At 44.8% G+C, this 16249-nt stretch overlaps 1 protein-coding gene across 2 annotated transcripts in view; it reads left to right on the top strand.

The window, feature by feature from the left end:
* The first annotated feature begins 10383 nt into the window (after positions 1-10383).
* Positions 10384-16249, top strand: part of DGKB (diacylglycerol kinase beta) — a 488560-nt gene continuing 482694 nt past the window's right edge. Inside the window, exon 1 of one of the 2 annotated variants that reach the window (XM_075922293.1) lies at positions 10384-10559. The gene's annotated coding sequence lies outside the window, so the exon portion shown is untranslated. The other variant, XM_075922292.1, reaches the window with a different exon arrangement.

Genomic DNA, 16249 nt, shown 5'->3' on the forward strand with positions numbered 1-16249 from the left:
TCATCTTACTATTCCTTCTATCTTTCCTTTGTTTTCACATTGTTTGCATTTGTGCGTATATTATTGTCTCCTTGAGAAACTGCCAGCTCCCCTGAATTCCTTTCTCTCTTATATTTGCCTCCCATGAGACCTTACCTACCAGTTCTTCATGTCTGTTAAAGTCTGTTTTTAAATCCATTGTTCTTATTCTGCTTCTCTCTCTCTGTTTCCTTTCCTTACTCAGTCTATACCATACACTACTTTTGGTGAGAATTTTTGAACAATTATCGTTTTGAACATATAAGCCTAACACTTTCTGCAAACTATTCTGTGATTGTGCCTCGGTTCCTTGAAAGTTTGCAGAAAAAGAATGCAAAATGTGTGCAAGAATGGCCAAAATTAAATAACTTTAAAGTGTAATCGCATACTTATGAAAGATACGAAAAGCTCTAATAAACAAACACTATGTGGTACATCAGTAGTTTGTGTTAGCTGTCATTTGTCATACCTACACTGAGTCAATGGAGATCTGATACTTTGCATCAGCCTGATCATGCTGTCATGGAAGTTGTGACAAGCAGGATTGGGCCTATTTGTCCCAAAGGTTCAAAGAGTATCCAATAATTACAGGTGAGTTATATAGTCACAACTTCTTAGTAGTAAAAAAAGGTTGGGGAAAAGTTTTAAAAAAGAGGTATATGCTTATTTAGGTATTTATATATGGATAATCTCAAAAGTATTGAGCAATATGCACCTGCCTTTAATACTGTTTACTTAGATGGGTAAAAATAGACTAGTGTAACATTAGGCATCCATGTTTGTAACTTTTGGCCATGGATTCCAGGCATGTGTTATTGTCTTTGCCAACAAAAAAGGGGGGAGGGACTATTACAGATGCAGGTTTTTGTATTTTGCCTAATTTACATACGGGTGTGTACTCCCCTCACTGGGCCTGCGAGGTATACATTAGCCTAAGAGGGCTGCAAATGAGGGATACTTAAGCTGGAGAAAGCAAACTGGATGAAGGCCCAACTGTGAGGGAAAAGGTGGGCTTCCACAAAGCCAGGAAGCCAACAACAGCATGGTAGGTAACAGGGAGGAAGGCAGTAGTCCCCTTCCATGAGGAAAGGGAGAAGAAGAATAGCAGGAAGGAGGCTAGAGGTGAGACTGGTAAGAGATGCACAGCTTAATTGTTCACTACAGGGTCCTGAGATGGGTTCCCCTTCTAACCACTGCAGAATGGTGTTGTTTGGGGGCAATGTAGAGGAAGACTTTCTGAGTCACTGTTGGAGTGATAGGGTCAGGACAGTGACCATGAGGACTGCCTGATGATATGGGGACAGAAGACAATTTAAAAGATTACCCCAGGAGGGAAACCCACTTAGTGATGTTGCTGGAAGGCTGAATTAGGAAGAAAGAGAAAAGGGCTGCAGAGAAAGAGGGGCAGAAAGAAGGTATGCAACCATGTGAAGGAGTGTCAGCCTTGTGAGCTATTCTACAGAGCGGCCAAGTCTAGGCATCATCCCAGCAGTGAACTGTCACAAGGTTGTAAACATAGGAAGTGGTTAGACTGCAGACATGCGTGTGATGTATGCAGCACACTACTTCTACAATACAGTTTTTCATTGAAAACCATAACCAATCTATATCTAGCATTACTACTCACTTACAGGACAGTACATCCATCCAGTGCACTAAAAGTCCCACTAAATAGCAACTATGCAGGTGAAACCAGACAATCATGACACTATCAAATGAACTAACATAGGAATATGATATGACAAAAACACCATATTACCTGTGGGTGAAAAAAACTTCACAAATTATTACTCTATCTGCCTTTTCAGTCTTCCTTGTCAAAGGAAACCAGCTTAGCACTTGCAAAAGATGACCCTTGAAGCTTAAATTCATAACTTTTGTTGTGACCAAGTCACCCCTTAATCTTCTCTTTGTTAAACAGATTGAGCTCCTTGACTCTATCAATATAAGGCAGGTTTTCTAATCCTTTAATCATTCTTGTGGGTCTTCTCTCAACCCTCTTCAGTTTATCAATATCATAGGGTATGTCTACACTTGCACCCTCTTTCGAGAGAGGGATGCAAATGAAGACAGGATTTACATATCCTGTGCTTCATTTGCATATTTCGAAATAGCGCTATTTTGAAATAACAAATGCAGTGTCGATGCGGCTATTTTGGGAGAACACCCTTCCCTCGAAATAACTGTTAAACCTCATTTCATGAGCAATAAGGGTTATTTCGAGGGAAAGGTCTTCTCCTGAAAGAGCCACATCTACACAGCGTTTGTTATTTCGAAATAGCGCTATTTTGAAATAGTGCCATAATATGATTATGCAAATGAAGCATGGGATATGTAAATCTCAGCTTCATTTGCAATTTCGAATATCTTCATTTGCATCCCTCTCTCAAAAGAGGGTGCAAGTCAGACATACCCTATGCTTCCTAAATTGTGGGCACCAAAACTGGAAATGGTATTCCGGCAGCACTGACACCAATGCCAAATAAAGAGGTAAAATAACCTGTCTATTCCTACTTCAGATTCACCATTGAAACACAGAGGCTGTGTCTAGACTGGCAAGTTTTTCCGCAAAATCATCTGCTTTTGCGGAAAAACTTGCCAGCTGTCTACACTGGCCGCTTGAATTTCCGCAAGAACACTGACGATCTCATGTAAGATCGTCAGTGTTCTTGCGGAAATACTGTGCTGCTCCCATTCGGGCAAAAGCCCTCTTGCGCAAATCATTTGGGCAAGAGGGCCAGTGTAGACAGCATAGGCCTGTTTTGCGCAAAAAAGCCCCGATGGCTAAAACGGCGATCGGGGCTTTTTTGTGCAAAAGCGCGTCTAGATTGGCACGGACGCTTTTCCGCAAAAAGTGCTTTTGCGGAAAAGCGTCCGTGCCAATATAGATGCTCTTTTCCAAAAATGCTTTTAACAGAAAACTTTTCCATTAAAAGCATTTCCAGAAAATCATGCCAGTGTAGATGTAGCCAGAATGATTAGATTTGCCTTTTTGGACAAAGCATCACACTGGAAGCTGATGTTCAGGTGATTACCAAAAATGGCCCTTAAATCTTTTTCAGAGTCACTGTTTTCCAGGATAGAGTTTCCCATCATATAAGTATGGCCTAAATTCTTTGTTCCTAGATGTATACATTTATATTTAATCACATTAAAAAGCATAATTTGTTTGCACACAGCTTACCAAGTGATCCAGATATTTGTGACATCTCAAACTTTATCAATGATTTTGTTTTGTTCCACATCATTAATAAAAACATTCAATAATGTAAGTCCAAGAACCAATCCATAGAATCATAGAATTATAGAACACTAGAACTGGAAGGGACCTTGAGAGGTCATTGAATCCAATCCCCTGCCCTCACAGCAGGACCCAGTACCATCTAGACCATCCCTGATAGATGTCTGTCTAACATGCTCTTAAATATCTCCAGTGGGGCTTTATTAGAAACAAACCCACTTTGACTTCCTGTTTACAATCACATTCTGAAACCCATCACTTTGCCATATTTTAAATCCATTTACTTGTATGCCATGTTAATTGTATATCCTTCTAGTTTTTTTAAATCAAAATGTCATAAGGTAATAAGTCAAATGCCTCACAGAAGTCAGTGAATTACATAAAAGACCATTACCTTTATCAACCAAACCTGTCGGTTTTGTAAACACAAACAAAATATGAAATTTGTTTGACAGGATCTATTGTTCAGAAACCAGTGCTGATTTGCCTTAATTATATTACCCTCCTTTAGTTGTCTATCAGCTGCTCCTTTATCTTGCCTGGGTTCAATAGCAGGTTGAAAAGCCTATACAGGCAGTCCCCGACTTACACGGATCCGACTTATGTCGGATCCGCAGTTACGAATGGGGCTCCCCCAGAGGACAAGGACTGCGGGACCTCACGGTCCTGCCGCCCATGTACTCCGGGGCTTTCTCCGCGTCTCCCTGGTCTGCAGACCAGGAAGACACGGAGCAAAGCTGCGGGGGGGCTCGGGCAGCGAGGCAGCCCAGGCATGCCTCGCTGCCCGAGCCCCCCTGCGGCTTTGCAAAGCCTCGGGGAAGCCGGCAGCGGAGCAGCCCAAGCGCCCCGTGGCTGTCCCGCTGCTGGCGTCCTCAGAGGCTTTGCTCCCCGTCTCCCTGGCAGACCAGGGAGACTGGGAGCAAAGCCGCGGAGGACCCAGGTGGCGGGACCGCGGTGCGTCTCGGTCCGCCGCCCGCGTCTTCCTGGTCTGCTGGGGGGGGGGGGACGCAGCTCGTACGCCCCTCCCCAGCAGACTACGCTTTTCTCCAGACGCCTGTGGCAGAGCAGCTGGGGCGCTGCCGGTTGGTCCCGCAGCGCCGCTCTGGGTGCTACTGGACCAACCCGGCAGCACCCCAGCTGCTCTGCCCCAGGCGTCCTGATTCAGCCGCTGCTGGTAAGTTTCAGCAGTGGCTGAATCAGGACGCCTGGGGCAGAGCAGCTAGGGTGCTGCTGGGTTGGTCCAGCAGCACTACTGGAGCAACCCAGCAGCACCCCAGCTGCTCTGCCCCAGGCGTCCCCAAGTCAGCTGCTGCTGAAACTGACCAGCGCTGACTACAGGAAGCCCGAGGCAGAGTTGCTCTGCCCCAGGCTTCCTGGAATCAGCTGCTGATCAGTTTCAGCAGCAGCTGACTTGGGGACGCCTGGGGTTCTTAAGTTGATTCTGTATGTAAGTCAGAACTGGCGGTCAGTTTCAGCAGCGGCTGAATCTGGACGCCAGTTCCGACTTACATACAGATTCAACCTAAGAACAAACCTACAGTCCCTATCTTGTACATAACCCGGGGACTGCCTGTAATTACTTGGGCCATCCTGTTTATCCTCTATAAAAATGACACATGATCACTTCCTACTGGACCCTCCATGGTAATCCAAGCTTTATAGAAGATCAGCATTAATGAGTGCCTCAGCCAGTTCTTTTAAAAGACTTGAATACAAGTTATCAGAACTTGGTGATTAAAAAAATATCTGACTTTAGTATCTTCTGTTTAACATCCTCCAGAAATACTAGTGGAATGAAAAGACAGTCTTATCCTATGGTGATATCAATCTCTTCTGTTTTTCTCCAAAATACAATACAGAAATATTGAACACTTCTGCCTTATTTGAATCATTATTGATATTCTACATTTTCCATCTGGTAATAAACACATACCATTACTAGGATTCTTTTTGTTCCTAATACACTTACAAGCTCGTCCTTCTTGCTAATTCTGCTGGCCATGGATTTCTCCTTATGTCCTACTTCTTTTATCAGTTTTCTATCATTCCTAGTCCCTTATTTATGTTCATTACTACCAACTTCCCCTCTGTTACATGTTATATATATTATTTTTATAGCTGCCTTTACTTTCCCTCTAAACGATGCCAATTATTTTACCAATTCAAGTCTTTTTCTTTGGTTGCAGGATTGTGAAAATGAGCATCTAATAAAGTGTTCCCAATGATCATGCAAATTTTTCTGATTAAATTCTCCCAGCCAATATAGCTCAGAATTGTTTTCAGTTTCATGAAACTTACTGTTTTAAAGCAGCATATATATTATTGGTCTGGACTTTGCACATTTATAAATGTGATCAAGTCCTGATCATTTGGTTCTAAGCTAAGATTGTTTTTAAAAATTGGATTTATTTCATCCATGCCCATACAATATGAGATTTAGCTCATGAAACTTATAAATGATACCACAGATCTGGGGTAATAAGGTGAACTAGGCCCAGAGGTCCCCTGGTAGAGACGTAAGTCCTGCTACATCCATCTCAGGAAAGGAGCAGTGGAACAAAGTCCTACAAGCAGCTTACAAAGAGTGTACAGGAAGCAGCCAATCAGGAGGAGACTGCAAGGAACTAGCCAATCAGAGGATTGCAGGCTAGTATAAAAGGAACTGCAGTGCAGACCGGAGTCAGTTGCTGCTTGAAGCCTGAGGAGTAGAACTGGTGCTCCTAGCTATCTGAAGGACTGTAGCACCACGGACAGCTCAGCGTTGGCAGGTACTGGAGTAGTGAAAGAGCGCTCCTAGATGGCTGCTGAGCCTGAATATAGAAGAACTCAAGGATGAAGCTTTAGTGAAGGCTGGGGTTACAGGTAAGGGAGCTGAAAGCAGTTTCAATAAAAGGGGCATAGTGGCATGTAGCAGCTATTCTTAGGGTCCCTGTGCTAGAACCCAGGGTTGTGGGCAGACCCAGGTCACCCCCATAGTCTACTGGAGAAGTGGCCAACAACTGCACAGTGACACAGGAAACTCTCATCATTCGCAGTGGATGCATTCCTGACACCACTATGAATGGTGACACTTGTGAATACTGGGGGTCATGGCTCTTGGCCACCATGGTTTGCACTCGACCGCTACAGAACTGGGAGGCCAGGAGCAGTGGTGCGTTCAGCAGCCATGGGGCACTAACTGTGGGTGCTGGGGTGAATTCCCTGCAGCTCCCAGACCCTGCAATGCACCCCAAGAGGGTGGGATTGGAGACACCCACAAATACACAGAATTGTGAGGGTTTTCTGTACACCCCAGAAGGGCATCTGAACTACTTAGTGGTCCATTTGGAGAGCTTGGGCCAGAAGGGTCCAGAGAAGTTGAAACCATTTCCTCCAGGGAGGATGTCCTGGGAGGATGGCCTGATACTAGGCCTGGGGCTATTTAAAGACTGCAGACACATTTGACCAGAAGGAGCACTTGTGAGAGGTAGGTGCCATGTTGTTACATCAGGACATCATTCTGCTCATGGTTCATTATGTCACTGCCCTCATTTCCCATAAACTTCTTATTTCTATGGCCTCATGTTTTCTTAAATACCTCTTTAGTCACCCATATTTCTGATTGTTAGGGAAAAGCTTGTTTTACCACAATTTTGTATAGTTGTCCCTTAAGTAGTCTAAGTATCTATCATAAATCACCTGGTGCTCAGCTGTCTTGCTTGTAGTTCTCTGGCCATTTCCTCTATTTGCTGCTAACCAGGCTACAAGGTACTAACACATAAATCTGGTTAAGATATTGGCCTCATATTGGTATTCATCTGTCTTGGTTGCATACAAAACAGTTCAGTTATTTCTTTACTCATTGTGAGGACTACATTTATTAATTCCTTGTTCCAGGCATCAATCATCTGGACCAAATTTTCCTCACCATTGGTCATCTGTGTAATACGATGTGTATTGATCAACTTAATACTGCCTTTTGTTTGAATTTGCTTATTTATCAAGCCTATCATAATTATGATTGTTGGTACCAGGAGTCCAACATTTATCTCAAACCCCTGTGACACCAAAGAGCATCCACACTTTCTTTGTTGTGAAATCATCACAGATTTGGACAAGATCCTCTGGTGCCCTATAGAATTGTAGTCAAGACATCAGAAGTCACCCAGGTACAGTACTTTGCCAAATGCTTTCTCCAAATTGAGAAAAGACCAGCTGTGCTCAATGTTTGTTTCTAGCTTCTTTTCTACCAACTATCTAGCATTGACCAGAATCTGCTACTTTTCCCCCTTTCAAAAACCAAACTGTTCCTTTCCTAAAATGGGCTCTGTTATTCATTCAGTGAATGACTAATACGCAATCACTTAATTTCCCAGTACTTTGAACAGTCATGTATATTACTATACTGATCCCCCAGTCTCAGGTTCAGAGGGAGGCCACACTGTCTTGTTCTCTGAGACAACAGTCAATTAATAGTCTATGACTCTGGCCTTCTGAGCAGGGCAAAGCAATAAGTGGTCTCTAGCCCCAAGCCTCTGGGCCAGGGTAGGTAGCAATTACAGTCTGGGCTCTGGCTCTCTGGGCAGTGCAGGACAGAGCAGGGGGATGGAGCCTAAGCCTTCTGACTAAGGCAGCTGGCAAACACAGTCAGGGGCTCCACAGTTGTTTGACTGGGGGCAAGCTAAACACACAGTAAGGGCTTTCTAGCCATGGGGAGTCACCTGCAACCTCACATGGGACTGGCAGTCCAAGCCCAGAGTTGTAACAATAGCCAATGGTTTTGCCACTGGGTCAGTGAGGATCTGACAGCACATTGAATCACTCTGGCAGCAAACTGAACTAAAGTCTGGTTTCTCTGGACTATTTCCTGCTACAGTGTAGATACAGGGTGCATAGACAAAAGGTCCTCCATCTCTTTGTTACATGGCTGAAGGCAGTCTTGGCACATAGAAGATGGACTATGTGCTTTCGAGTTGTGCAGCAGGGTAGAGACATCTGTCTCCAGCCAAACTGAGTGGCAGGGCCTGCCTTTTATACTTCCTGCCATGTGCAGGGGAGTGTAGTGATCTCACAGAGTCAGGCTTAGAGGAAGGCTAATCTGCCTCGCTACAGTTACCTTTTTGTTGGCCAGTTCATTCTCTTGTGATTTTCTTCTGTTTACCAACTGAATGCAGGACTTGCATGAACCTGTGTGTGCCACTCTGTCAAGGCTTTGATCACTTCCACCATGATTTTGACTGGACCTGCTGCCCCTGAATTTACAAGTGCCATCTTCAGCAGTTCAGCCTTGACAGTTCCCCAGTTCATCGACATCTATTAATGACCAATTTAGATCATATTAAGGCTTCTCATTAAATAGTCCCACACAGTATTTGTGCCATTCATTGCATACCATCTTCTGTCTCAAGCAGTCTGCCTCTGCATCTTTTACAAATGATGTGTTCACCGTCTTGCTTCATTTTGTTTCTTGTCTGCATGATTTCATGCATTTTCTTTTTGGGATGTTTGAGAGAAGCTGTTCAACTCATTATATAGCTTACCAAAACTAGATGTTTTGCCTTTGTTTTAGGTCAGGAACAAATTCCATATTGGGCTGAGAAAACTCCTTGAAATAGTGCATTAAAAAGGGGAATAATGGTGTTAAATCTAGAAGAGGTGATAGGGATTAGCAGTGTACTTAAGGTAAATTGTTGCATGGACAGAGGAAATGTCTGCTGTCAGTTTATATAGCTTCATTGCCCCCTCTTTATCTACATAAAAAAACCTGCTACAGTTCAAAAGTTAGTGACCTATAGAGGTGCGCCTACACTGCAGGGCTGAACTGAAAGTAAGCTTTGCAAATTGAGCTACATCAATTGTGTATCTTCTTTCAAAATAGCTAGCTTATTTTGAAATAGGGAGTGTCTACACAGCACTTATTTTGAAACAGAGCACTCTTCCTCAGACTTCCCTTATTCCTCATGAAATGTCAGAATAAGAAGTTTTCTAGTTTGACAGTATTTTGACACCCGTTTAGATTGCGAACCAAGTTATTGTGGAATGGCTCTAGTTATTTCAAAATAGTGTTGCAGTATGGATGTACCCTGAGACTCCTCTGAAAACGTGTCTCCAAATTCATGGAGATTCCCCTTCCCCACACTGTTTTGGGTGTGTGTAGTGTTAGGAGGTCTCAGATATGTTGGAAATCTTTGCTTAACAGCAGCCTGATCTTTCATGTTCTGAATAAGTTGTGGGAGTTGCTTAAAATGGGAACACAGGGTATTAGCACTGCTCAAAGGTCTCTCAACACCTTCTCAGATCAAATCCTTTAACCCAGGAGTAGCTCCCGTTGTGGAAAGACTCCTATTAACTTTAGTGTGAGTGGGATCTCACCCTTATCTATTTCCTGTTATTTCAGGCATTAGTTTCAAGGGTAGGGGGCAGTTGTGTTAATAAACAAGCCACCGAGACACTTGATATACAGCTTCTATTTCACAGAGGGGGAAACCGAGGTTGTCAGATGATGAAGTGGGTAGAAAGGAAGGACGGCTCCTGATGATGGGGAGGTCTGGCCTTGAAGATCTATCTTGTTTTCACTCTGCAAGGTGCTCCACTGTGCTTTTCAAGAATGCATGCCCATGCTTCTAAATTCTGAACCCTGCTGCTGCCCCTTAGGAGTCCATAAATACCCCCAAAAGCGTTAAGACCGATGCCTGGCCAAGGAAGTGGTGGATTAGGCGGAGTAAGGAAGCCTCGTGATGGTACCTGGATCCTACCGTGGAAGAGCGAGGGGGGCTGAGCTGTTTGGGCTGTTCCTTCTGCACTGGACCCAGGTGAAATGCTCAGGGGGGCTGCCCGCAGGTGGCCAGAGCAGCCCCCACGTGAGAGGAAGGGGGCGACACCTGGCCACACGCTGGAAGAGGCAACCAGCCGGCCCCCGCCACGCTGACCGGACACCCTGGCCAATGAGTTCGCAGGGAGAGCCCGGCGGGAGGCACTGACACACGCACCGCCGCTCGGCGGGCACCGCGAGCTCCGCCTAAGGGGCAGGGTGCGGGGAGCGGCCGGCATTGGGCTGCTTACCGCTGCTGGGAGCCAAGAGAGAGCCCGCAGCTGAACTTTAGGGAAGTGCTGCCTCTGCAGCCGCGGCGTCTCACCTGGGGGTGGGGGTGGGGACTGAGCCGCTGCCGCCTCCTCAATAGCAACAGCAGCAGCGTTGCGCCGAGTCCTTCCCGCAGCTCCTCGTGAGCAGAGCCAGCAGGGCTCGCGCACCCGGGCGCCTGCCGCAGCCACGACCCCGGGACCGAGGCGGCGCGGGAGGGGAAAAGCCGCGGGCCAACAGGTACCGCCGCTCCGCGGGTGTCTGGCGGGCGCTGAGCCTTCCCCGCGCTTCATTGGGAGCGTCTGTGTGAGACCCTCCCCCCACCCAAAGGGGGTGGGGGCTGGGCTGGTACAAAGCCCGCATACAGCACGCGGCAGCGTTTGTAAGCGCCTGGGACCAGAGCAGCGCAGGGAAGGTGCGCGTGTAACTAGAGAGCCCTGGCCGTCGTCTGTCGGGGCTGGGAGAGCAGCTGCTGTGAGCCGTTGTTCCGGAGGCCGGGGTTGTGCTGCCACGGTGGGGGGCAAGGGTAGGGGCTCTGCTGCAGCAGCAGCTTGCGACAGGGGTGGCAGAGGCTGAGCATTTGCAACGAGCCGGAGAGAGGACCAGATGCTGCCGCTACTCTCGGGTGTGCTAATCCCTGTCTCGCTCCAGAGATGCACGTTTGCTCGGTCTGCATCGCACTGCAGTAAGTTAGCAAAGCGCCGGGTGCTTCGATTGATTGATTGCAGTCTTGAAAGCTGAGGGGGAATATGTGCGTATGTACAGGGGAGGGGTTAGGGAAAAAGTTAGAGCAGCCATGAGTGCATTGGGTGGATGTTTCATGATTCATTAATCTTCAGTCAGTTCCTACTTAATGTCAGGTCCATTTGTCTCGCTGACCTATATCGTTCTGTTCATGCAACAGTAAATGCCATGTTTTCATCAATTGTTCGATTCACTATATTAGGTCTCTTAAGCATTCTGGGTGAGTGACAGTGTAGTTAGTGGAAGAAACAAAACATGCAATTGGAAACTTGAAAGGCAAGGGCCCATTTCCTGAAACTTTGTTAGGTGGCTGTCTATTTGTCTAAATGGCTTTCCAAGAACACGTTAACACATATTGCAATATTATATTTGCCTAACTTTCCAATGTCTGAGGACAACTTATTTTACAGTTCATTCACATGTTTTGCATAGTGCAGTTGTGATTTGATTCATTTTGTTATATTAAAGAAGTGTGGCGCTTTTTTTTTTAAAGTCAGCAATGTTCACATTATGTTTCTTATAAGTGTGCTGTTTTTGAAGCGGATTAGGGATTTCCTCGGAACATTATAACTTCATGAATATTCTGAATTCACATGGAGACTGTTTTATAGAGGAAAACCAATGACCTTTTTCAGTGTTGGTAGAAAGGAGTTTTAGTCATTTTCAGAAAACAATTTTAACAGGTTAGTATAGCTTGCAAAAGCCAACATTGTAAAAATGTCAGCAAAAAGAAAAGGTGTGCCAGTAGAATGAAAAGAGGTAGCACTATTTCCACAAATGAAGAGGGAGGCAGAGAAGCTAGGCTATGAGAAACCACAATTTAAATTCCCTCTTATTTATTTTTAAAAGGAATGCCTCAATCATGTGGAGGTTTCATAATCTGTTTTTGTCCTCCCTGACTTTTTTTTTTTTAATAATTGAAGGGGGTTGGTGGTTTTTTTTTTTTTTTTTTTTTTTTTTTTTTTTTTCAAATGCTGAAACCACTCAACCACTATTGTCTCTGAAAATTTTAGGAAGTGCTGTGGGTTCATGGAGTGTCTTAGACCTACATGAAATATATGCCTCAACCTTTCCCTTCCCATGCTTTGCAGATGAAATGACAATTTTGCATGTGTGTGTGAGGGAGAAATGACAATTCAGAAATACTGCATTATATGTGAAAAGCATAGGAGGTACAGAATGCCAGTAGCTTTTAAGGAATAGATTCTGCTTTTGAATGTCAACTCTCACAGGTTTGACAGGATGCCCCATGTTCATTTGTGGAGGTAGAACAACAGGGAGAAGCAAAATAACAGCTGTCTTTCAAGAAATGAAAGCCTTCAAACAACACTTTATTACAGGTTTTAGCAAAAACAGCAAGGAGTCCAGTGGGACCTTAAAAACTAACAATTTTATTATGGCATAAGCTTCTCTGAGTTGCAACTCACTTCATCATGAATTTGATGATGCGAGTTGCAACTCAGAGAAGCTTATGTCATAATAAAATTGCTAATCCTTTATTAGCGAATTAAAGTCGAGAGTGGGGCAAATGTCTTCTGCCCCTCTAAATATTTTGGGCCGGGATTTATTAACCCTTTTGAAATTAGTAATTCTGCTCACATCTAACAGGCAAACAACCATCTGTCTTCTAGGAGAAGGAAATGTGTGGAATGCTACTTGCCAAGGCTGTTTCATAAGCTCCTAGAATAAAGTGTTATTGAACTGTCTTGGTCCCAAGGTGTTAAGAGAAGTGTAATAATGTTGGGTCCGTCTTAATATCTAGATGGATAGATAAACTGTCTTTGTTCAAACTCTTAATCTGAGAGTAGCAAAGTTATTGCAGATTAAAGTGTATTGTGCTGTTTTACTATGTACAAGGATTTTTGTACCACTACTCACATGAGGGAAAATATCATCCATGTGGTGCCTTTTTTGGGATGCAGGGAGATGGTTCTTGACAATTGCTGGGGCTACTAACAGAGGAATTAATAGAATTATGAAACAGCTCTTGGATGTGGACAAAGCAGGAAGTAGATAGGCTGGCTAAGCCTATGGCATTAAGCAAACGCTGTTGAAGACTTTAAATATGATCAGTTAGCTGACCAAATTGGACTTCAGCTTTTGGTGTATATCTACTTTATAGAATCTGTAAATGTCTTTAAGTTTGCCTTTTGAAACACAGACCGGTGCAAACCTCTTATAAACATTCTTTGATTTTTAAATAACTAGAGGAAGCTTATTTGAATGTTAGCATAACATTTATTTCTCCTTTGAATTGGCATGATCTTTATAGTTCATTGGTGTGTTAAATATACATTCTCCCCACACATGATTTCAGTAGGCATTATTTCTGGCATTTTCTCTGTTTTATAATTAAATTATCACACAGAACATATAATGAAATCTATGCACGTATTCTTCCTACCCATTGTCATTCCTTGATCTGCTATATCTATTCTATGTCTACACTGGCAGCTTCTTGCACAAGAACAGCTGTTCTTGCGCAAAAACTTGCCTGCTGTATACACTGCAGGTGCATTCTTGCACAAGTAAATTTACAGTACAGTGTTGTAAAACAGGGCTTCTTCCAGAAGAGTTATTCCTCTCCCCACGAGAAATAAGGCCTCTTGCGCAAGAGCTCTTCCACAAGAGGGCAGTGTAGACAAGCAACATGAACTGCTTGCGCAAGAAGCCCCTATGGTTAAAATAGCCATCAGAGCTTTCTTGCGCAAGAAAGTGTCCACAATGCCATGGATGCTCTTGCGCAAAAGCACATGCCAGTGTAGATACGCTCTTGTGGAAGACTTTTTGCGCAAGAACTCTTCTGCAAAACAGTTATTGTGCAAGAAGCTGCCAGTGTAGACATAGCCCTATAGGGAGAGGGATGTTGTATGGGCAGGTCTTGCTCAGAGGTATGCTTTTCAGTCTCATGGGAAGGGGAGGGTTCCTGGGAAGTATGGAATTCAGACCTGTTCCCTCACTGTGAGGAGACATCCTCCTGAAGAGCAATGTGGAGGATGACAACATTTTGGGGATAGCATAGAAATATGGCTCCATGGTGCGTGAGGCAGTCCAGAGGCACAGATTTTTGGTGGCCTTTTGAGATCAGTTTGCTTTTAGAGTCAAACTCCATCTTTGTCCGACTAAAGGATGAACTCTTCTCCCATTCTCAGTGGGGATAATCACGATCTCCTCCCTTCACAAAGAAATGCAGCAGTGAAACTGATTCTCTTCAGCCTTATAGCGGGTGGGAGGCAGAGGGTCCTGTACCTGTGCAAAGTAGTCTAAAGCACTACCCTGTCAGAATTTTATATTTACTTTAGATAACAGTAAATGACTATATAAGATGAAAGGCAGAGGAGAAAAATTGTAGTCACTTAAGCAGGAAAATCGCAATCATAGGATGACTTGGCTTTTCAATTCTAAGCTCTTTATGGTTGGATACTTTCATTTATTTGTGACAATGCTCCAGAACACCTGTGGTGGTGGGCGTATACATAAATATAATAACCTGGAGTGCGGTTGTTATAACTAACTACATACAGTCAAAAAATTCTTTTGTATTGATATACACATCAGCACAGTAATTTTTCTATACAGTGGTTAGCATACGATGACAGATTTCTAGTAGGAAAACCAATTAGTAATGCTGTGAAAAAGTTTAAAAGGTGACTTTTTAAAGTTATTTTTCATGTACTCTCTCTCAAGGAGAAAAAACACTCAGAAAATTAATATAATGAGCATTGAAACTGATATTGCCAGTTTGTCTAATTTACCTATTTTTCTCATTATTGCTGATGCTTTAATTAAGCAATGATGAAAATAAATAATTTGTTGAAGATGAATACGTTAATATAATGCCACCAGATGGGTTTGCTGCTCCTTTAAAGAAATACATATAGTGTGCGTGCTTTACTGTTTTATAATATACCGATTTTTCCATCTAAACTTTTTTTTTTCTTTGAATTATTTTTTGCCTTTGCCCTTCAGATAATGGAAGCTTTGTTTGAGTAACGCTTGTAATACTGGGCCTGAGGGATAGTGTTTTCTTTACTTTGACATACATTTGAAATTTTAATAAATGCAAGCACTTTGTGGTTTTTTAATTACTGCTATGACTGACACATTTGTAGCAGTTTGGGATGAAAGCAAACGACTTGTGACACCATTGTGCTATCCTAAACTATTTTTTCTCTTTCAACTTCCGTTGAGGATTTTGGATTTTCAGTTGACAATATTATTGGGTTTTTTTTAGTACAGGCAGTCCCCGGGTTACGTACAAGATAGGGACTGTAGGTTTGTTCTTAAGTTGAATCTGTATGTAAGTCGGAACTGGCGTCCAGATTCAGCCGCTGCTGAAACTGACTGCCAGTTCTGACTTGCATACAGAATCAACTTAAGAACCCCAAGCGTCTCCAAGTCAGCTGCTGCTGAAACTGATCAGCAGCTGATTCCAGGAAGCCCGGGGCAGAGCAACTCTGCCTCGGGCTTCCTGTAGTCAGCGCTGGTCAGTTTCAGCAGCGGCTAAATCAGGACACCTGGGGCAGAGCAGTTGGGGTGCTGCTGGGTTGCTCCAGTTGCGCCGCTCCTCGGCACTACTGGACCAACCCAGCAGCACCCCATCTGCTCTGCCCCAGGCATCCTCATTCAGCCGCTGCTGAAACTGACCAGCAGCGGCTGAATCAGGACCAGAGCAGCTGGGGTGCTGCTGGGTTGGACCAGTAGTGCCCAGAGCGGCCCTGCGGGACCAACCGGCAGCACCCCAGCTGCTCTGCCACAGGCGTCTGGAGAAAAGCCTAGTCTGCTGGAGGGGGGGGCGTACTAGCTGCGCCCCCCCCCCCCCCCCACCCCAGCAGACCAGGAAGACACGGGCGGCGGACAGAGACACACCGCGGTCCCGCCGCCTGGGTCCTCCATGGCTTTGCTCCCAGTCTCCCTGGTCTGCTGGAGACCAGCAGACCAGGGAGATGGGGAGCAAAGCCTCTGAGGACGCCAGCCGCGGGGCATCTGGGCTGTCCTGCTGCCGGCTTCCCCCGCGGCTTTGCAAAGCCGTGGGGAAGCCGGCAGCAGAGCAGTCCAGGGCGCCTGGGCTGCCTCGCTGCCCGAGCCCCCCTGTGGCTTTGCAAAGCTGCGGGGAAGCCGGCAGCGGAGCAGTCCAGGGCGCCTGGGCTGCCTCGCTGCCCGAGCCCCCCTGTGGCTTTGCAAAG

Source organism: Pelodiscus sinensis, chromosome 2 (assembly GCF_049634645.1).
Source record: "Pelodiscus sinensis isolate JC-2024 chromosome 2, ASM4963464v1, whole genome shotgun sequence".
Classification (NCBI taxonomy): domain Eukaryota; kingdom Metazoa; phylum Chordata; order Testudines; family Trionychidae; genus Pelodiscus; species Pelodiscus sinensis.